This window comes from Tachyglossus aculeatus, unplaced genomic scaffold (genome assembly GCF_015852505.1).
Source record: "Tachyglossus aculeatus isolate mTacAcu1 unplaced genomic scaffold, mTacAcu1.pri scaffold_182_arrow_ctg1, whole genome shotgun sequence".
Lineage (NCBI taxonomy): Eukaryota > Metazoa > Chordata > Mammalia > Monotremata > Tachyglossidae > Tachyglossus > Tachyglossus aculeatus.
The window spans coordinates 92,498-115,012 of NW_024044902.1; the positions used below are offsets into that span (position 1 = coordinate 92,498).

Below are 22,515 nucleotides of genomic sequence, written 5' to 3' on the forward strand. Positions count from 1 at the left end.
ACTATTTAGTGTTCAAAAATCAAAAAGCATCCTATTTGCCTGTGTGGGTAAGTTAACCAGGTCCTATGGTAATTTATAAAACTGTATTTACATTTGCTTTAACATTTATTTTTCTTCATTTTTTTTCTAGGATGTTTATGTTTACATTCTCTATCTGTTAAGTAAATTTTTAATGAAAATCACTTGCAATCCTTCTAGATGTCATTAAAATCAAATCATAAAGGTGGCTAGACTGTTTTCCTTTAGATGAGGGCCAGCAAGAAAGAATGTTGGACTGTGTACTTTGACTCCTCCCTTTCCCTCCTACCCCGTTCCGCCTCCTTCCCACCCATAAACACACCATGAGGGGATTTACATTTTTACTCTTTATTTAAAATAAATAAAACAAAAACTAAGAAAAAAACACAATTAGGGCCATCCATGATATAAATATAGCTGATTATTAGACGTTCTGTATATCAAGGGGCACATTGTGTGCTTTTTCTTTATTAATTATACAGATTTTATCTAGGGAACATTTTAAAATTAATGTGGATTTAGTACCACTGCAGCACCACTGCCTTTCTTTGTTCCCTAATAACTATCATAATTCAGAGTCTTCCCCGGTCCTGGGCTGGGTCTGCCCCAAACTGCAGACATCACTTAGAATATGCAGATTTGTCACAGACATCATTCACTGTTGTCCATGTCATATCACCAATCAGTCAATCAATGGTATGTATTGAGCACCTACTATATACAATAGAATTAGCAAACGTGTTCCCTGCCCATAATGAGCTTACAGTCTAGAGGACTTAAGGGTAAATTGTCCCTATCCCCACCACCCCAAATCTTCATCTTCCATTGTCACCCATTACTAGTAGTAAGGGGTCAGGGCAAAATGGAAAAACTCAAGCCTGTAGTATTAAAAATCGTTACCTCCTGGTTAGAGCATGGATCTGGGAGTCATAAAGACCTGGGTTCTAATACCGGTTCTGCCACTTGTCTGTGGTGTGTCCTTGGGCAAGTCACTTCATTCTTCTGGGCCTCAGTTACCTCATCTATAAAATGTGGATTAAGACTGCAAGTCCTATATAGGACAGGGACTGTGCCCAGCCCGATTACCTTGTATCTACTCCAGCACTGAGTACAGTGCCTGGTACATAGTAAGCACTTAGCAAATACCACAATTATTAAATCCCCTGTTGGTCTCATCAGTAATCAGACAGTCTTAAGATAACAAAAGATGAAATGGTATATTCTAAAATCTATTAATGTTTCCCAAGTTTCCACTGTTAATGAGTTTGGAGCCCAGTGATTTCCTGCACATGCGAGGAGAACAGGTTGACTTCATCTGTGTGGTAGAGTGGATTTTCTGTTTTGAATTGTGTAGGAGGTGGAGGGGCAGAGGTGTGACCTTCTCTCACAGTGTAGAGCCCCAAACCTTTATGTGACACCTTTGTGCTTTGAGTACGACTAAGGGTGCAGAGCATCATTCGATAGTTTGCTTGAGAGAATACCAGGGAGTGGCAGCCACCTGCACCCTGAGGTTTTCAATCAGTCTGACCACTGCTACTCAGCTGCCCCCTCATTCACATTAGTTCCTTCTACAAATATTATTTAGGGGCAACCATGAGCTGGAGGTTGTTCAGAAGAGATAAAATATATTGGAATGCACATTGTAAATGATAGTGATATCTACTTGAACAGAATTAACTGATTTTTTTTCTGGGCTTTGAGAGTAAGGGATGCTCTGTGTGCTTTGGCTACATGCTTATATTCAAACTTTCTGATTTTGTCCTTTTCACAGCTGAGTAATTTAGAAGAAATGGAGCAGGGAAATCTGACTGTAGAAGAATTTGTTCTCCTGGGATTTCTGGATCTTCCAAAACTGAGATAATTCCTCTTTGGGATTTTCTTATTCAGTTATGTGATCATCCTGGCAGAAAATGGACTCATGATTATAATAACCACTACGGATCAAACTGTCCACACACCCATTTACTTTTTCCTTAGGAACCTCAACTTCTTGGAAATCTGTTATACATCTGTAACTCTGCCCAGAATGCTGATGAGTCTCCAGACACAGGATGGAACTTTTTCTTTCCTTTTGTGTGCTGCACAGATGTGTTTCCTCCTAATTCTTAGAGTCGCAGGGTGCTTTGTCTTGGCTGTGATGGCGTATGATCGTTACGTGGCCATATGTAACCCACTGTGGTATCCGATTATCATGAGCCACAAGTTGTGTGTCCTGCTGGCAGCTGGTTCCTGGATCAGTGGCATTCTGGTCCAGATAGGGCAGACGGGTCAGATATTCTCCCTGCCCTTCTGTGATTCCAACAAGCTAAACCATTTTTTTCTGTGATGTCCCACCAGTACTCAAGCTGGTCTGTGGGGACACATCTATGAATCAACTCTCAGTCTATGTTGTGGCCCTGCTCTTTGTAACAGCCCCATTTCTCTTGATACTCATGTCCTACGTCAAAATCATCTCCACCATCCTGAAGTTACCCTCGGCCACGGGGACGTGCAAACTCTTCTCAACCTGTTATTCCCACCTCATTCTTCTTACCTCGTTCTTTGGACCTGGTATCATTACATATCTACGGCCCAAATCAAGCCACTCCGTGGATATGGGCAAATTTCAGTCTTTGTTCTATGTTGCCTCCACGCATCCAGCGCAGTGGGGAGATGGGCATGCACAATGGAAGAACGCAGGCCAGGTGAGTCTCAAGGTGGACAAGGAGACTGTTTATTGGGTTAAGCAGCAAGACTTTTATATCTTTCAGTCACATTCTGTATTTTTCCATGTTCCTGTGTATATAACTAACACAGCAATTCTGTAACCTTCAAAACCAGTAACAAGCAACACCCATCTATGCAAGGCCGTAGGGCCGATGACAAGTAACTCTTGCCTGTCCACAGCTCTCCTCTCAGTTCCTTGTAGGTCTTCCTGTGAGCACGGAAGGCCGGGGGGCCTGGCTTACTACTTAGGCCCAGTAATTGATGGGCCAGATGTTAGGTCTGCCACAAGTCCCCCTTTTTGTTTTTGAAACAATTGCAAAGCATGGAGTTGAGTAAGAAGCGGGCGAAGGAAGACAGATAGCCATCGGGCAAGGCAAGGCAGGCAAAACAGGGCCAAGATCAACAAAATAATATATGGGAGACTATGAAGCAGCATTGATAGCCAATTAAAAGGATTAACCGCCTCAAGGGCAGAAATGATCGGTGAAGCAATATCGGCAGGAATGGTCAAGGGAGGGGTATTTTGCATAGCATCGGAGAGTAAGGCAAGGTGTGACAAATCAAGGGAGACATTCGAAAAATGCCAGGCTCCTTGGAGACGATTTCGGATCGCGGACCACGAAAACCCGGGAAATGTGACATTATAATAATATGGGGTCACACAGATATGAGGGTAATGATAATCACTATGTTGAAAAGAAAGGTGAGTGCGCAGAGCATCAACCTCATTTCCTAATTCTATAAGAAAATGCTGTACAAGACAGCGGCGAGTGGTAAAGCCTTTATCTAATCGTAACTGTGTTTGCAGAGCATCAGAAACATTTCATGCAAGGGAATTAACAAAGGAGGCCTGTGTTATTTCAGTATGCAGGGTAATAGAGGATAAGGTGGTAGCAATAATAAGGGATGCCAAAGCGATAAACCCAGTAATTAACAATCCAACAACCCGACGATATCGCCGTTTTGGAATATGAAAATGATCAGCAAGCATCTGCAGGGCAGAATCCGCAGGGGACTCAGCCCAAGGGTGGGATAATGAGGTGGGTAGTATAGCATGACGAGGTTGTTCTACGATAAGAATAGTAGCAGTGGCATCATGGGCAGATATACATTAAGTCTACAATTACCACATGTAATATTCCAGAGGGAAGGGAAGGGGATAAGGGACGGGTAGCCAACAAGGAAGGCTTGTGGTGGCAATATACATGCTATTATTTGCCGTTCTTCCATATGGACTGGGATAGAATCGAAAGGGACCTGTAATCGAGCAAAAGCAAGTGTGATTGGACCCAAAGCAGCAAAAGCCCGCCAAAGGTGTAGGTACAAAGGGGAGGAAGTTCCGGCACGAGAGGAACCTAAAGCCTAGAAAGCATCCGTGGGCAGAAACCCAAGATAACCATGCAAAGGGGATAAATAAGTAAGGTTGTCATGTCCGCCCCAATTCAGTAGGGTGGCTGGGAATACGTGAGAGGACAAATGAATAACCGTGGGAAAAGGTTGTCGACATGTTTGCCAAATAGGCAAAACAGACTCTGAAGGCGGCCAAGACAAACTGGCAAACACACAACAAGGAAGTTCGGGTGCTGGGGATGAGGTTCCCAGACGATGGGATACAGCAGTCAAACGGGTAACTCCACAGTACACCGAACGGGGCTGGGGTTCACATAATTCTCTTTCCTGTGCCCAAGTAATGAGGGGGAGTAGGGACAGACACGGACTTGGGGTTGTAGATGCAGAGAAACATATAGGAGTACGAGTTGCAAGGAGGGAGACATTGACAAGTGCCTCTTCTCCTGGTCCTTCCCATGGAATCGCATCCCCCCCTACAAGGTCAGAAGCATTAGTGAGAATATTTCCCACCGGGTCCTGCCACGTAACGGGCTGCACCCACGGAGGGTACGGAACAAAAGTCCAATAGTCCTCAGTAATCACAACGGTGGAAAAGGCGAGGATCAGGAAGGCAATCTTCATTTTTTACGAACTTTGCCGCTGGTCCTCTAAAGGAAGAGTCGCGAGGTCTGTACCCTGGTTCTCCGTCAGTTCCTGAAGTATGCAGGGTGAGGGAGGACGTGCTGTTGAAAGGACGTGACGAATGTTCCTTGTAGGTATCCAGATCAGGCGGTCCTCTGTTTTGAGCCGGCCGCCCGGGAAGATACACCACCGGCATCGCTTGCAGTAGCTGTACGTCCCCTCGGTGCAATGCCTCCTGCCGGCAACCCGAAAGGGCCCCGGTATAGGCAGGTTGCGCCGTAGCAGGCACAGCATATACATACGGCGGTGCAGCAGACAAAGGGGGAGCAAGGGGGGAAAGGGGAACGATCGACGAACGGGATACCGCCTGCAGGCACTGGGTCTGCAAAATGTCCTTTGCTGTGGGTGCGGCAGCAGCCGTCGTTGTAAGAGGGGCCAAAGGCAGGTATAGATCAGATCCCTCCTTCGGGTCTGCAGTCCCAGAGTCAGAAGGATCGCCAGAGTCATTATGATCCTGGTCCCGATACAAGTCCTCGGGATCCATAACAGTAGCATACACCGGCTCCAATTCTTCTGTTGGAGGCAAAACTTCAAAGGACAGGGGGTCCCCCTGATCACTCCCTGCCCCCAAGTCGCGCGTTGCCGACGTCTCCTGTAACACCCGTTCAGCGGGATGCAGCGCCCGCAGCGCCATAAAAACAGTTTTCCATGTAATCAGTACCCCTTTGGGTAGGGGCTGGGACAAGCTTTCACGAGTCTGTAGCTCCCTGTAAGCATCTCGAAAGTGATTTGAACTGGAGGTCGGGCGCGATCATTGCGACGCGCTTGCTCTGCGCACAAATCAAAAAATTCTGCCTTCCAAAGCAAATAGTCGCCGCCATCCAGGACAGTCTTGGCTAAGGTTTGCCAATCATACGGGCAAAGGATTGAGGAAGCAATACTTTCTATGAGTGCCAGCACATAAGGAGCCGTGGGTCCATATAATGCAGCAGCCTGTTTCACTTCTTTTAATAATTTGAAATTCAAGAGTTCGTGGGTACATATTAACTGACCAGGATTAGCAGGGTCAGGTTGCTCCATCACAGGGAAACCCATCAACAGTTCAATAGGTATCTCATCTCCCCCTTCCATAGCAGCCCCCATCGCTCGCTGCAGAGGTGTTTGTGCTGGTTTCGGGACCCATGGAGGGGGTGGTGGAGGTGGTGGTGCGGAAGGAGCTGGCTCAGTGAAAGGATTCCACTTTCCTTCCTTTGGAAACCAAGGGCAGCATTTTTCCACGCATTCCAAAAATTGTTCAATCTGGGCAGTGGTGATAATCAACCCACGCTCCTTTACAGCATCCTTAAGTAATTGGATATAATGATCCCGAGAACGAAACTGAATTTGTCCCGTTTTCTTCCCTGCTGTAAGCCTGGTGTTTGAAAATGAAAGTAAACTTAAATGCCCTCACCTCTTCTGTTCCTTAGTGAGTCACTGCGCAGTGATGAGTTGCTTCGTGAGGGTTGCGGTGCTGAGTCCCTGTTCGGGCGCCATCTGTTGCCGTCTGCCTCCACGCATCCAGCGCAGTGGGGAGACGGGCATGCGCAATGGAAGAACGCAGGCCAGGCGAGTCTCAAGGTGGACAAGGAGACTGTTTATTGGGTTAAGCAGCAAGACTTTTATATCTTTCAGTCACAATCTGTATTTTTCCATGTTCCTGTGTTTATAACTAACACAGCAATTCTGTAGCCTTCAAAACCAGTAACAAGCAACACCCGTCTATGCAAGGCCATAGGCCCGATAACAAGTAACTCTTGCCTGTCCACAGCTCTCCTCTCAGTTCCTTGTAGGTCTTCCTGTGAGCACGGAAGGCCGGGGGGCCTGGATTACTACTTAGGCCCAGTAATTGATGGGCCAGATGTTAGGTCTGCCACAGTTCTACACCACTGTAACACCAGTATTTAACCCCATGATGTACAGTCTGAGAAACAGGGAGGTAATTGTTGCCCTGAAAAAATTTCTATCACAAAGATTCATTAAGTAGGTGATCACATTAACTAAGGAAGCTGTTTTCCTAACAGGTCATCATGTATTGATACCAAGAAACTCTTATTCCTGGTTACCTCAATCACCCCAAGTCTGTATAGATATGCCTTCAATACTCACTCTCTCGTGCCCAGGGTAAACCTATGTCAAAAAATGGAATCTCTGCAGTGTCTGCAGACCATTTCACATGCAAAGGAGGTCAGATATCCAGTATGTTGGGACCTTCTTTAACTTCTATTTGCTCAGCAGTTAAATACTCATTCATTTACTAAGGAGAGAAAGAGTAAATAGGTAATAAGCTACATTGAGCCTGACTCAAACTGACTCCTCAGTGAATTTTGCATAAATTTCCTTTTATATTCTTGATTCTTATCCAATGATCCAAATAGAATTATTTTATTGACAAGTCTGTTAAGGCAGACAGAATTTATTAAAGGATTTTTTTCAGAAGAAAACCATCTGGGATCGAATCCACACAAATACTTTAAGAACCAAGTGACTAATTGCAGGAGTTGAACCTCTCAGGTAGAACTAATACTTCTAGAGTCTTGTAACAGTAGTGTATATCTGCCATGAGAGTTGCAGTCCCATATCTCAGGCCAGTGATCCAAAGATAGGGAATGGAGAGAAAAAGGTAAGATAGGGAATCAGAGTCAGAGAGAAGGAGATTATGGAAATGGTTTTGATGACTATTGAAATCTCTGTTTGAAATCTCTGACCAGAAAACACTAACACTTCACTCAGAACTTAGTGTTTTTCATAGTCTTTTCTAAGTAACCAAGACTCAGATTCAGGTAGGAGAAAGCAGGGTAAGTGATCTGTGTCTCCATGGTAGTTGGAAAAATAAAGGAAATCACAAATCCTTCCACTGTGTTGTCCCAAAAAAGGGGTACTTTTGGGGAAAATAGTAATTTAGGTATCCTTAGAGAATTAGTTTAAGGCAAAAGGTGTAATCAGAAGCATATAGTGAGAGAGGCAAGGAAACCTCCACATTCTGAAATTCAGTTTTGAAGAGCCATCAATCTGGGCCAATAGTAGAAATATCTGCCCAAGTCTAATGTTAACCTACAAATCATACTGTGGTATATAATGAGTGCTTATTGTGTGCAGAGCACTGAACTAAACACTTGAGAGAGTAAATATAGTAGACATGCTCCCTGCCCATAAGGAGCTAAAGGTCTAAATGATTTAGCCAATATAATAATAATAGTGGTATTGGTTAAGCGCTATGTGCTAGCCACTCTACTATGTGTTAGGGTGAATACAAGCAAATCAGGTTAGACACAGTCCCTGTCCCACATGGGGCTCTCAGTCTTAATCCTGATTTTACAGATGAGATAACTGAGGCCCAGATAAATGAATCCATTTGTCCAAGGTCACACAGGAGACAAGTGGTGGAGCCAGGATCAGAACCCATGAACTTCTGACTCACAGGCCCGTACTCTATCCACTTCACCATGCTGCTCCCAGTGAATACTGTCATTTCAGATCATCATCCTCATCATCCTCATCATCAACACTTAACAACTACAGTGATTTAGGTATGGCTTCACTAGGAAAGATTTCCTGGAATTGTATCAGGCAACCTCTGAGGATACTAACTATGGGATTCATTTACTGTACAGCAAAGCATAAGCCAGCACTTAAGGTAGACCAAATTATCATTGTCATTATAATCATCATCAATGGTAATTATTGAGCACTGACTATGTGCAGAGCACTGTAATAAACAAATAGGCAAGTACAATACTATAGAGTTGATAGAGGCATCGCCTGCCCACAAACAGCTTACAGTCTGTTGATGTCTGTCTCCCTCCATCTAGACTGTGAGCCCACTGTGGTCAGGGATTGTCTCTCTTTATTGTTGTACTGTACTTTCCAAGTGATTAATGCAGTGCTCTGCATACTTTGTGCTCAATAAATATGACTGAATGAATAAATACGGACTAGAGGGAGAAATAATAATAATAGTTCTAGTATTTGTTAAGTGCTTAAGACCACTGATTTAAGTACTGGGGTAGATACAAGGTAATTAGGTTGTCCCACGTGGGGCTCACAGTCTTCACCCCCATTTTACAGATGAGGTAACTGAGGCACAGAGAAGTTAAGTGACTTGTCCAAAGTCACAGAGTAGCCAAGTGGTGATGTGGGGATTAGAACCCATGACCTCTGACTCCCAAGCCCGGGCTCTTTCCACTGAGCCATGCTGCTTCTCTAAAGCTAGACATTTACATGAATCTTACACTAATCCACTGCTTCTCTAAAGCTAGACATTTACATGAATCATACACTAATCCCAGACTTGGTATCTACTGAGTCACATTTAACACCAATCAATGGTATTTATTGAGCACCTACTGTGTGCAGAGCACTGTGATAAGTGCTTGGGGGAAAACAATAAAACAAAATTAGCAGACAACGTCCCTGTCCATGTTCCTTGGTATATGCAGGTGAATACTGATATAGATTTTGAGTATAAATATCAAATATTCCAGAGTGGCTTGCATAAATCCTGGGGAAGATTGGTGAATGGGTGGTCCAGGGGTATAGAAACAGTTCCAATGAACGAAGATGCTTTACAGCATACGTAAGTTACATGACATTTATTAATGAACTTAATGACAACAGAAATCTTCACTCACAATTAGAAGTATATGAAATACAGTAAGGGGTTATAATAAAGTATTAAGAATATTTCTGTTTTCATTGACCCTCCATTCAATTATTCTTATCCTGAGTACCAGTTATGGGGTGCTTGTTTTTACAGACAAAATACTCTGAAGATATCTTGATTGGAAATAGCATTCCAAAGTGATGGGATTAATTATCATGGGATTTTCCAACATGTGCAAACTTCAGGGGCTTCTCATTGGGTTATTCCTGGTCATTTACATGATCATTACTATGGGAAATGCCTTTACAGTTATAATAACTAAAGCCGATGAAACACTCCCTCCCCATACCCAACTCCTTTATCCCTGGGAATCTGTCCTTCCTGGAAATCTGTTATCGATAGTTACTCTTCCCAGAATGCTGCTGAACCTCTAGACAAAGGACAGAACAATTTCTTTCCCTGTTTGAGCTACTCTGCTGTTTACGTTTATTTTTCTTGGTGTTACAGAATATGTCCTCCTGGGAATGATGTTATATGATTTTTTTATGGTGTTTGTTAAGCACCTACTATGTTTCAGGCACTCTACTAAGCTTAGTGGTAGATACGAGTGAATCTCTTTAGACACAAAATCAGGTTAGACACAATCCAAGTCCAAAACAGGGCTATCAGTCTTAATCTCCATTTTACAGATGAGGAAACTGAAGCACAGAGAAATGAAGTGACCTTCACTAGGTCACACAGCACACAAATGGCAGAGCTGGGATTAGAACCCAGGTCCTTCATACTCCCAAGTCTACACTCTGTCCTCTTGGCCATGGAGCTGCTCTTGTTATGTGGCCATATGTAACCCATTGAGTTATCCCCTTATCATGAGCTACAAACTGTGTGTCCAGCTCGTAGCTGTTACGTGGACGTTACCTTCCAGTCTATATAGGGCAAATATATTGAGTCTTCACACAACCGTTTGTGATTTGAATAAAATTAACCATTTTTTCTGTGACTTGCATCCGTTTCAGAAACTGGTATTGGTATTTGGTAAGTGCTTACTATGTGCCAGGCACTGTATGAAGCGCTGGGATGGATGCAAACATATGGGGTTGGACACAGTCCTTGTCCTATGTGGGTCTCACAATCTCAATTGCCATTTTACAGATGAGGTAACTGAGGCCTAGAGAAGTGAAGTGACTTGCCCAAGGTCACACAGCAGGCAAATGGTGGAGCCGGGCTTAATAATAATGATAATAATAATAATGGTAATTGTTAAGCACTTACTATGTGTCAAGCACTGGGGTAGAGACAAGGTAATCAGGTTGTCCCACGTGGGGCTCACAGTCTTAATCCCCATTTTACAGATGAGGTAACTGAGGAACAGAGAAGTTAAGTGACTTGCCCAAAGTCACACAGCTGATAAGTGATAGAGCCCGGTTTAGAAACCAACAACGTCTGACTCCCGAGCCCATGTTCTTATCTCTAAGCCAAACTGCTCCTCTAGAAATCTTCCCCAATAAGCTTCTGACATATAATGTGACCATGCTGATGGTGACGGTTCCTTTCCTGTTGATACTCATGTTCTCTGTCAAAATCATCTCCCTTTCCAGAAACTGTTCTTAGGCTATGGGAAAGCACAAGGCCTGCTCTATCTGCTCTTCCCATCTCATTGTCATCACCTTGTTCTTTGGATCTGCTATTCTCGTGTATTCTCTGGCCAGGTCAAACCACTCAGGAGATGTGGGTAAATTGCTTTCCCTCTACTCCTATGTTCAACCCACTGAAACCCAGCCTGAAAAAACAGGAGGTGACCACAGCACTTAAGAAATCATGTGAGACTTGATTAGCTGTCCAGGCTCTGTCTTTACATGTGTTACTTTCCCCTGATCCCTCTTGAATTTCATTCTCTTTTTCATGGAAAACTTTCTAAAGTGTCAACTTTACCTTCAATTCTATTTTAATCTATCATTCATTCATTCATTCATTCATTCAATCGTATTTATTGAGCAGTTTCTGTGTGCAGAACACTGTACTAGGCGCTTGGGAAGTACAAGTTGGCAACATATAGAGACGGTCCCTACCCAACAGTGGGCTCACAGTCTAGAAGTCTATCAAATATAGCCCCACCTAAAAGAAGATAGGCACAACCAAGACCAACAAATTTAATTGAGAAGCACAGTGCTTAGTGGATAGACATTGGCATTGGGAGTCAGAAGGACCTGGGTTCTAATTGCAGCTCCACCACTTGTCAGCTGTGTGACCTTGAGAAAGTCACTTCACTTCTCTGTGTCCCAGTTACCTCACCTGTAAAGTGGGGATTAAGACTCTGAGCTCCATGAGGGAAATGGATTGGGTCCAACCTGATCAGCTTGTATCTCCCCACTGCTTAGTACAGTGTCCAGCTCATAATAAGTGCTTGACAAATACCACTGAAAAAGAAAAATGTCTGATGAAAGGAATTGAATAAGCAGTAGATCTCTAGGTGTTACTGTTCAAGGAGCTTGATTTTTTTTCCTTGTGGAATGAGAGTAATTTGAGCTATGTTGGGTGCACACAATTATTTGATGTCACCATTTAGGGCACTGTTTCAAAAATTAGTCCCTTTGTGTGTTTGTATATATATATATAATACATAAAACATACATATATAAAACCCAGCCCTCAAACCTCATCCCTCTAATGCTAACCTTCATACTGTTCCTCGATTTCATCTATCTTGCCTTCGACCTCTCGACCACGTCCTGCCTTTGGCCTGGAAGTCCTTCCCTCCTCATATCCAACAACTTCTCTCCCCACTTCCAAGGCCTTGTTGAAGGCATGTCTACTCCAAGAGGCCTTCCCTGACTAAGCCCTCCTTTCCCCTTCTCCCACTCCCTTCTGCGTCACTCTAATTTGCTCCCTTTATTCAATTCAGTCCCACAGAACTTATGCACATATCTGTAATTCATTTATTTATATTAATGTCTGTCTCCCCCTCTAGACAGTAAGTTTGTTAGGGGCAGAAAATATGTCTGTTTATTGATATACTGTATTCTCCCAAGTGTTTATTGCAGTGCTCTGCTCTCGGTAAGTGCTCAATAAATGTGATTGACTGACTGATTGGATTTTAAGACATGTCCAACATCTGTTTAAATACAAATGAGGGAGTATTCCTCACAAAACCAGAGTAGTGGTCCTGGAAGTAGAAGCCAATTAGGCGCAGAGGAATTTGTCTGTAGGATGAAAAATCAACCCAAACTTCAACTCCCAGGAATGCCTCTAGCATTCCTTTATGATCCCCTCTCCCTAATTTTTAAATAAAACAATAGAACATCATTAATAATAATAATAATAATGGCATTTAGTAAGCACTTACTACATGCAAAGCACTGATCTAAGCGCTAGGGAGGTTACAAGGTTTTCAGGTTGTCCCACGGGGGGCTCACAGTCTTAATCCCCATTTTACAGATGAGGTAACTGAGGCACAGAGAAGTTAAATGACTTGCCCAAAGTCACACAGCTGACAATTGGCAGAGCCAGGATTTGAACCCATGACCTCTGACTCCAAAACCCGTGCTCTTTCCACTGAGGCATGCTGCTATGATTCTGTGATGCCTCAAAACTTTGGCCTCAAGTTATACACACAATAAGCCCTCAGTGAATACCATTAATTCATTGAGAAAATGCCAAATTTTATGTACTGATGCCTTGGCATCTCATCTCTTGCTAGCCTTCTACCTTCTCAGTTTGGGCTGCTGTTGTCCATTTTAATTCTTAAAATGAGGAATGGGCTTTTAACACTCTAGCGTGGTCTTTCCAAGAGCCCAGGATATCCTGTGCACACAGTGAGCCTTCAGCAAATAATAAAGATGAGAATGTGTCAGGTAAAGGTGAACAAGCTTTGACTTTATATTTCAATAAAAAAGTCACATTCACAAATCAGAGCCTCTGAGATCCTGGGAAACTATTGTTTTACGTAGAATGTCTTCAGGGCACATTTCACCTCTTGATTCCTCAGACTATAGATCAGAGGATTTAGCATGGGAGTGAAGACTGTATAGGAGAGAGAAAGCAGTTTCTTGGTCTTGGGAGTGTAGGAAGATTTGACTCGGAAATAGGTTGAACTCGTAGCCCCGAAGAACAGCGAGACTACAATGAGGTTGGATGAGCAGGTGGAGAAGGCTTTGTGAAAGCCCTCGGTGGAGGACATCTTCAGGATGTTGACGAGGATGCAGACATAAGATGCAGTTATCACTGCAAAGGGGAGCATCACGTTGATAACAGTTGCTGTTACACCATAACACCTCAAACGCGAAGGTGTCTGTACATACACACCAGCTCTAAGAGAGGAGGGCCATCACAGAAGAAATGGTTAATTATATTAGGCCCACAGAAGTGCAATGTAAACATCATTGTAATCTGTACTGTTGCCATAGGAATCCCGGTTAGCCAGGAAGCCAGGGCCAGCTGCAGACAGAACCTCTGGTTCATAGTGAGTAAATAATGGAGTGGATCACAGATGGTGACCTGTCTGTCATAAGCCATTGTTGTCAGGATCTAACACTCCAAAGGCCCGAAAAAAAAAAGAAATACATTTGGGCTGCACAGCCACCAAAGGAAATACTGTTATAATTGGACAGGAAATTGGTGAGCATTTTGGGGATGACAATAGTGGTATAGCCAATATCTATAACAGGGACAGACTCCTGAGGAAAAAGCACAAGGGGATGTGAAGGGCAGGGTCCACAGTGGAGACCAGCACTAAGAGGGAGTTTTCAGTCACGGCTATTAGGTATATCGCAAGGAAAATCATAAACAGGATGACCTGAAATTCATGGAGACTGGAGAAACCCAAATCAATGAATTAAGAATGTAACTGATTGCCTTCTTTTATTTGCATGGTGTTTTTAAGGGAGATGTAAGTACAGAAATATCTGGGCCCAAAATGGGTCTTCTCTGTTCAGGAAAAAAAATCAGTAGCAACATTTTCAGACTCCAGGTCTTCCCTACAAGCATTTTTCAGCATGAACGTGGGTAGCTTGTTTAGCCCTGGATCAAGGAGGTGATGGTGGAATATATGGTGTCTAGGTTCTCCTTTGGTAGAAGCAAGATCAGGAAACTGGGAAAGTTGTGAAGATAGCCATTAATACACATTCTGCACAGGAATGATAAAATAGTGCTTCATTTTATCTTCACTTGCTACTAATGTTTCTCATTATCGAATCCACCTTTTTCTCACCACACTATATCCTATCGTTTTCATTATGAAATAATAAAATTTAATTTAATTAAATAATTAAATAATCACAGCTTCTCTGCAGGGAACAAAGCACCCCAATGCATGACTCTCACATAGAAATCTCCTCAACTCTCCATCATAAACACACACACACACACACACACACACACACACATGCACACACACCCCTACATCTCACACACAGAAATCCACCTATACATACAAACCTATACATATACACAGTTAAACACATGCACATAAGCTGGGAGCTCATGTGCCTAACAATGACAGGGTTAAGGATTTTCACACACACACAGACACACAAATAAATGTGCTTCTTAGCAACATGGAACATCCCGAAATAGATTCGTTGTTTCTCTGCCCCTCCTCTTCCCCCACCTTTCCTGTCACTACACTGTTACAAATCCATTCCTTCATCCTTATCACATTTCCTCTAAGTCCTATCCTTAGGAAAGTAGAGCTATGATTTTAGCTCCGTGAAACAGGTTCCCGAAAAGAAAAATATTGGTCTACCCCTTCTCAGAAGCCTTAAAATCCTTCCATACTCTTCCTTTCTCCTTTTGAAAATGACAAGAAGGACAGATGCTATCAAATCAATCTCAGGGCAGGGAGAGGAGGAATAGTTCGAAAAACAGGGTACCAAGAAAACCATCTGAACTTCCTAAAGTCTTACTCTTTCCCTAACAAAGGTTTATTGTTGTCTCTTACATTTTGTTTTATTATACCAATGTAGGATTTCATTTTTAATAGCGTTAGTAAAATGAAAGGAAATAAGACAAAAAAAATCCCAAATCTATCTCGAGATTCCATTCCAAAACTGTGTAGCATTTGACAATCATTTCGGTTTCTAGGAGAAATTTAGCATAGTTTTATACATTACACCCAACAGCAAGTCACTTCTCTTCAACACATTGGATGGTGGCACTCCATTCCTTGGAAATCTGCAGGGTCACTTACCACCACTAATATCAAATGAAAACCTTTGAGTGTGGATTTCACAGCTCTCTGACAACTGACACCATCCTCCACCCAACTCAAGAAAACCTGTTCACTGGTCCAACACTTTCCATTTTACTTGCCCATTAAGTAAAATTTTTTCCCCAAAAGAGATATCTGTCACTTCTTCAAGCTTAACAAATCCAGCCATTACATGAACTCTTCCCTCAATACCCCTTACCATAATAGCCCTCTCCACACTATTTCACTCAGCTACCTTCAGATTTGGTTGTGCTCTTTTAGATTTCTTTTAGTTGCTTATGGTTATTTTAAACACCTAGCTCACCTTATCTACTGTTATAAGAGGGTCATGATTTTCTACTGGACCTATATCCCTCACTAGTTTTAAAGCTCCTGGAAAGCAAGAATCACATTTTATCCTTCCTTTATAGTTCCACATTCAGTGCCTACAACAGTGTATTCCGTGAAGATGGCATTCACCGAGCACTACTAGTAATCAATCAATTGTATTTCCTGAGTACTTACTGTGTGCAGAGAACTGCACTAAGCACTTGGGATAGTACAGTATAACAGATTTGGCAGACATTTCCCCTGCCCACAAAGTGCTTACAGTCTAGAGGACCTTACTAGTATGGTTTTTTCTGTCCTCCCAACATCCCTGTGAGAGTCAAAAGAGGTAAATAAAATAGTGGTAATCTCCTTTTATAAGTGGTTGATAAGGACAAGGGAGAAGAAGAGGTATATAAGGGGAAGGGAGAGATCCAGGATTAGAAGCCAAATCTGTCATTTTCTAGCCGGGTGTCCTTTCTACACTATTTGATAAGATGGTGATCGCTTTATTGAGAAATTTACCTGCCTCTTGAAGGAGGATTGGTCTTTCCTGGTTGATTTGAAAGGCTTATGTTTTGGGTGGTAAGGCCTCTTTGAAGTTTTGGGGTGACCCCTGAGAGGTTGTCCCTAGGCCATTGCTTAAAGCAAAGGAAGCAATGGAATAGCTCATTATCCTTTTGCTTAATCTTTCTTTACAGAAATATGGAAAGCTTTGAAGGATGTCATGCCCATGAGTTACTTGTATTTTTTACACTTTAAAGATACTGTGAAATCATTTAATTTTAAATTGTGCATACTGGGGATAAGGTGTCAAATGTGTTTGCCTGAGTTTGTAGGGATTTTGATATTTCCAAAGCCTTGCCTCCAAAGTCTGCTTATGTAAAAGGAAAATATCATCTCAATTTTGTCTGAACTTAGGCTAGGTAGAATTCTTGGAATTCTTCATTGTAGTCACATTAGAAATATCATATAGATTATGAAACTGAATCCTTGGTGAGTTTTTTTATATTATATTCATCTCTGTCTTCAAAGGTTTGGAGACTGGGTAGAAAAAGAGAACTGCTCAGAATTTGTTTCGCACTAAGGAAGATTTATTTCTGATCATTATATTAAATATTAGCTATTCATTCAGTACTGAACTTTTCTTCAGTTGATTAAGGACGTAGAATTTCCTGTAGATTGTACAATCCTTGTGGGCAGGATTTTGTCTTCCAATTTTGTTGAGTTGTACTTTCTTTAGTGTTTAGTACACTTCTGTGCACACAGTACTTGATCAGTTAAAACAACTGATTGATTTTGATATTCAGTTTTTCAAAGAAAGGCAGATATAGAAATCAACAGTAACAGAAATATGCAGAAATCAGATTACAATAGCTGCAGGAGTGAGCTCTGTATCTAAACATTAATCATCACAAAAGTTTCAGTGTGCTCTCCTAATAAACAGTGTTGGTTCTCAAGGCAAAAGAGCAAGCAAGCACGAGAAGCAGTATGGTGTAGTGTATAGAGAATCGGTCTGGGAGTCAGAAGGTTATGGGTTCCAATTCTGACTCCACCACTTGTCTGCTGTGTGACCTTGGGCAAGTCATTCCATTTCTCTGGGCCTTAGTTACCTCATCTGTAAAAATTGGAATTAAGAGTGTGAGCCCAATGTGGGACAGGGACTGTGCCCAAACTTGCATCTACCCCAATTCTTAGAACAGTGCTTGGCACGTAGTAAGTGCTTAACAAGTACCATTATCATTATCATTATCATTATGATTAATGTTATTATTATTATTCTTAAATTATACCTATCGGTGGAAAAAATTTAAACAATGCCCCACAACCAGCCCTGAAATCGGTGGTTTTTGTTCAACCCGAACCAAAGACAATTCACCCATTTAGACCAGGGAAAATAATTCCTTCTATATTCTCTTTTAGAGTCTCACAAATCACAACCATAAGATTGAATTCTGAGAAATGAAGATGTTTGTATATCTAAAAATGGATTTCTGTGATCACAATTATGCTGACTATTTGTAATCTTTAATGTCAACATCAATCAGTTGTGTCAATCAAAATTGAATAAACTCAAACACAGAAGGCGCTTCTCCCATAATACTTTCAGGTTTAATCAAAGAAGTGAAAAATTGTCTACTCTAAATTGATTAGTGGCATAGGTAATTAAAAGTACTTGACAATACAAAACTGAGGGGATTCCACCCACAAATAGAGAATGGGAAGTTTACTGCTTCAGATTTGTGAGGTTGCAACATGGGGTTGAAGTTGAAGGGAATGTACATGTTGCAGTTGATGATAATTTAAAAACCTGCAACACCCAATCCATCTGGAATAATTGAGCATTCACTTCATATTGTGCCATCTATTAAAATTATTTGGTTATAGAGTTACTTTCTGATTTTTAAAATGGTATTTGTTAAGCACTTCCTGTTTGCCAGGTACTGTACTAAGTGCTGGGGAAAAACAACACAGTCAGGTTGGACGAAATCTAAGCTTGATGCCTTGGCAATGGAACTCATTTTCCACACAGTTATTTACCTGGTCACCAGTAAAATCTTTTTTCAGTCTCCAGAACAAGTAGCTTGTGGCTTCTTTCCTAAATTCATAATCTCTCTGAATCTTTGGTCTCTATTCTCACTTTGGTGCCCTTCCCTTTAGGCCTACTTTTTAATATCTTGCTAACTGACCAATTGTCAGTGTTAGGTTCCATTATGCATAACTTGCTTTTGGATATTTCATTTTCTTAGTAATTAGTTTTAATTTGAGTGGATGTTAAATATCAATTAAAATCTTTTCAGCCTGGAATACTGGGCTTCAGGGCTACCTTGTGACTCATGGATTTTTTTTTAGTAAATCCTTAGTAATTCCACCTCCGAGAAGCCTCAAACCGGCATGATCACCTAATATCTCCCGGGACAGAGAACCGTCCAATGATGATTAGTTCTCTCCAATGAGAGGCCAAAAACTGGTGCAGTCCAACAACCATCACCAAGGACAGAGACCAGCTTGAGGACACTGAAATCTTTCCACCGAGCAGTCACATTTCACTCTACTATCTCATAACCTCACCCAAAGCATGATAGGCACAACTGGGTCTAATAAACTGATTTGAAAAGCAATATGGCCTAGTGGATAGCCCATGGGCCTGGAAGTCAGAAGGATCTGGGTTCTAAAACCAGTTCAAATTTTCTGCAGTGTGGCCTTGGGCAAGTCACTTTCACTTCTCTGTGCTTCAGTTACCACATCTGCAAAATAACATTTAAGAGTGTTAGTCCCATTTGGAACATGAACTGTGGCCAATTTGAAAAGTTTGTATGTACCTCAGTGCTAATTATGGTGTCTAGCGCATGATAAATACTTAACAAATACCACTCAAAAAGGACTGATTAAAGGAACTGAATAATCAGTTGATCTCTAGGTGTTACTATTCAAAGGGATTGATTTTTTTTTCTTTTGGAATGAAACAAGTACTAGCTTTGAGCTTTGCTGCTTGCCGAAAATGATTAGATGTCATTTCACTTATGGTTTTGCTTCAAACATCAGGCCCAGTAATTGGATTTTAAGACATGCCAGCATGTGTTTAAATGCAAACGAGGGAGTATTCCCTAGAAAAGCGGTGTAGTTATCCTAGCAGCAGGAGTGGATCGACACCTGAGAAACTTTTCTGATGGATGAATAATCAACCCAACCCTCAACTCCCAGGAACTCCTAAAGCATACTTTTCTGATCCTTTCTCCATACTTTAAAAATAAATCCATATAATATTAAGACATATCATTAACTATTTAATGATATAAACCTTTGGCCTTATGTTCTGCACAACTTAAGCCCCAATAAATACCATTAATTGATAGAGAAAATATCCAATTTTATGAGTGTCCTGTTCTCAACATCTCATCTCTTGCTAGCCTTCTATGTTATGAGTTTGCACTGGTGTTGGCCATTTTAACTCTGAGAACAGATGTATTCTACTATGGTCCTTTCAAAGAGCCTAGAATATTCCCTACACACGGTGAGCCCTCAGCAAATTATAAAGATTAGAATATGTTAGGTAATGGTGACTAAGCAAAGCCACTCACTTTTTGATATCTCAACAAAAAAACTCACCTTCATAAATCAGAAACTCCCAGATCATGACAAAATATATTTTTTTTTATCCAGAATTCCCCTCGGGGCACCTTTAACCTCTTGGTTCCTCAGATTGTACATCAGGGGATTTAGCATGAGAATGAAGATGGTATAGGAGAGAGAAAGCAGATTCTTGCTCTCAGGAGAGTAGGAGGATTTGTCTCGGGAAATAGATCAAACTCACAGCCCGGAAGACCAGTGAGATCACAATGAGGTGGGACAAGCAAGTGGAGAAGGCTTTGCGACGGCCCTCTGCAGAGGATACCTTCAGTATGGTGATGAGGATGTGGACATAAGATACAATGATCACTCTAAAGGGGAGCAATAGGAAAGTCACGATCGCTGTGACACCATACACCTCAAACGTGAAGGTGTCTTTGCATACCAGCTCTAAGAGAGTAGGGCCATTGCAGAAGAAATGGTTAATTGCATTAGGCCCACAGAAGGACAGTGTAAGCATCACTGTAGTCTGTACTGTCACCAAGGGAATTTCTGACATCCAGGAAGTCAAGGTTAGCTTAAGACAGCGCCCTTAGTTCAAAATGAGCAAATGGCAGAGCAGGTCACAGATGGTGGCCTGTGTGTCATAAGCCATCGATGTCAGGATCCAGTATTCTGAAGGTCCGAAAAAGAAGAAGAAATGCATCTGGGCTGCACAGACACCGAAGGAAATACTTTGATTCTCGGATAGAAAATTAGTGAGCATTTTGTAGATGACGACAGTGGTGCAGCCGATATTCATAAGGGAGAGGTTTCTGAGGAAAACGTACATGGGGGTTTGAAGGATGGGGTCCACAATAGAGACCAACACTAAGAGACTGTTTCCTATAAAGGCTATTAGGTATATCATAAGGAAAATCACAAACAGGATGATCTGAAATTCCTGGATATTTGAGAAACCCAAAAGAATGAATTCAGTCACATGTGACTGTATGCTTTCCTTCATTGGTATTGCTTTATTTTAGCAATGTAATTACAGAAAGGTCTGGGCATAAAATGTGTCTTCTTTGTTCAGGAAAAAAATCACGATGCTTTCAGAGTCCAGGTCTTACCTCCTAACATTCGTCAGCATGAAATTGGCTAGCTTGTTTGGTCAAGGATGAAGGAGGTGATCACAGTGTGAAATATATGGTATCTAGGTTTCCTATGGCAGAAGCAAATTCAGGAAAATAGAAAAGTGGTGAAGTTAGCCAATAATACAAATTCTGCAAAGGAATGATAAGAAAGTGTTTAATTTTATCCTCACTTGCTACTAGTGGTTATCATTACTGAGCCCTCATTTTTCCCACGACACTACATCCTGTCACCTTCATAGGACTGGACAGAGTCTGCAAAGACTGTGAGCCCACTGTTGGGTAGGGACCGTCTCTATATGTTGCCAACATGTACTTCCCAAGCGCTTAGTACAGTGCTCTGCACACAGTAAGCACTCAATAAATACGATTGATTGATTGATTGATTGCAAAGGAGATTAAATAATCACAGCTTGTCTGCAGGAAACAAAGCACCACAATACATGAGTCATGCATAGAAATCTCTTCAACTCCCCATCACAAAACAGCACACATATAAACCCACCTATACACAAACACACTAACACACATGCACATAGGAAGGGTGCTCATGCATCTAACAATGAAAGGGTGAAGGTTTTTCAGAAAAAAACAACCAAAACAAAACATGTGCTTCTTAGTAACATGGAAGATCCACAAATTGGTCCCCTGTTTCCCTGCCCATCCTCTTCCCCCAGCCTTCCTGTGACCATTTGTTACAAATCCAGCTCCTCTTCCTTATCACCTTTTTTCTTTCAAGTCCCATCCTTAGGAAAGAAGAGCTATGATTTTAATTTTGGGAAATGGGTTCCAAAAAAAAAATAAATATTGGTCTTCCCTTTCTCAGAAACCTGGAAATCCTTCCCTACTCTTCCTTTCTTCATTTGGAAGTGATAAGAAGCACAGATGTTATCAAGAGGATAACAGACTGAGACTGAGCCCAGACTGAGCCCCTTCCTTTCTCTCCCCCTCCTTCCCCTCCCCATCCCCCCGTCTTACTTCCTTCCCCTCCCCACAGCATCTGTATATATGTATATATGTTTGTACATATTTATTACTCTATTTAGTTTACATATTTACTATTCTATTTAATTCATCTTGTTAATATGTTTTGTTTTGTTGTCTGTCTCCCCCTTCTAGACTGCGAGCCCATTGTTGGGTAGGGACCGTCTCTATATGTTGCCAACTTGTACTTCCCAAGTGCTTAGTACAGTGCTCTGCACACAGTAAGTGCTCAATAAATTCGATTGAATGAATGAAAGACACTTTTCCTCAACACATCAGATGGTGACACTCCATTTCCTGGAGGTCTTTAAGGACACTTATTACCATTAATACCAAATGAAGTCTTTCGTGTGTGGACTTCACAGCTCTCTGACAACTGCCTTCCTTCTAAGTCATTCTCTCTACTCAACTCAAGGAAACCTGTTCACCAGCGCAACACTTTCCACTTTATTTGCCCGAGCCAAGTTTTTTTTCACCAAACC

General features: G+C 41.8%; 1 pseudogene; it reads left to right on the plus strand.

The window, feature by feature from the left end:
* The first annotated feature begins 1,807 nt into the window (after positions 1 to 1,807).
* LOC119923383 lies at positions 1,808 to 9,311 on the plus strand (annotated as a pseudogene).
* The last annotated feature ends 13,204 nt before the right edge of the window (positions 9,312 to 22,515 follow it).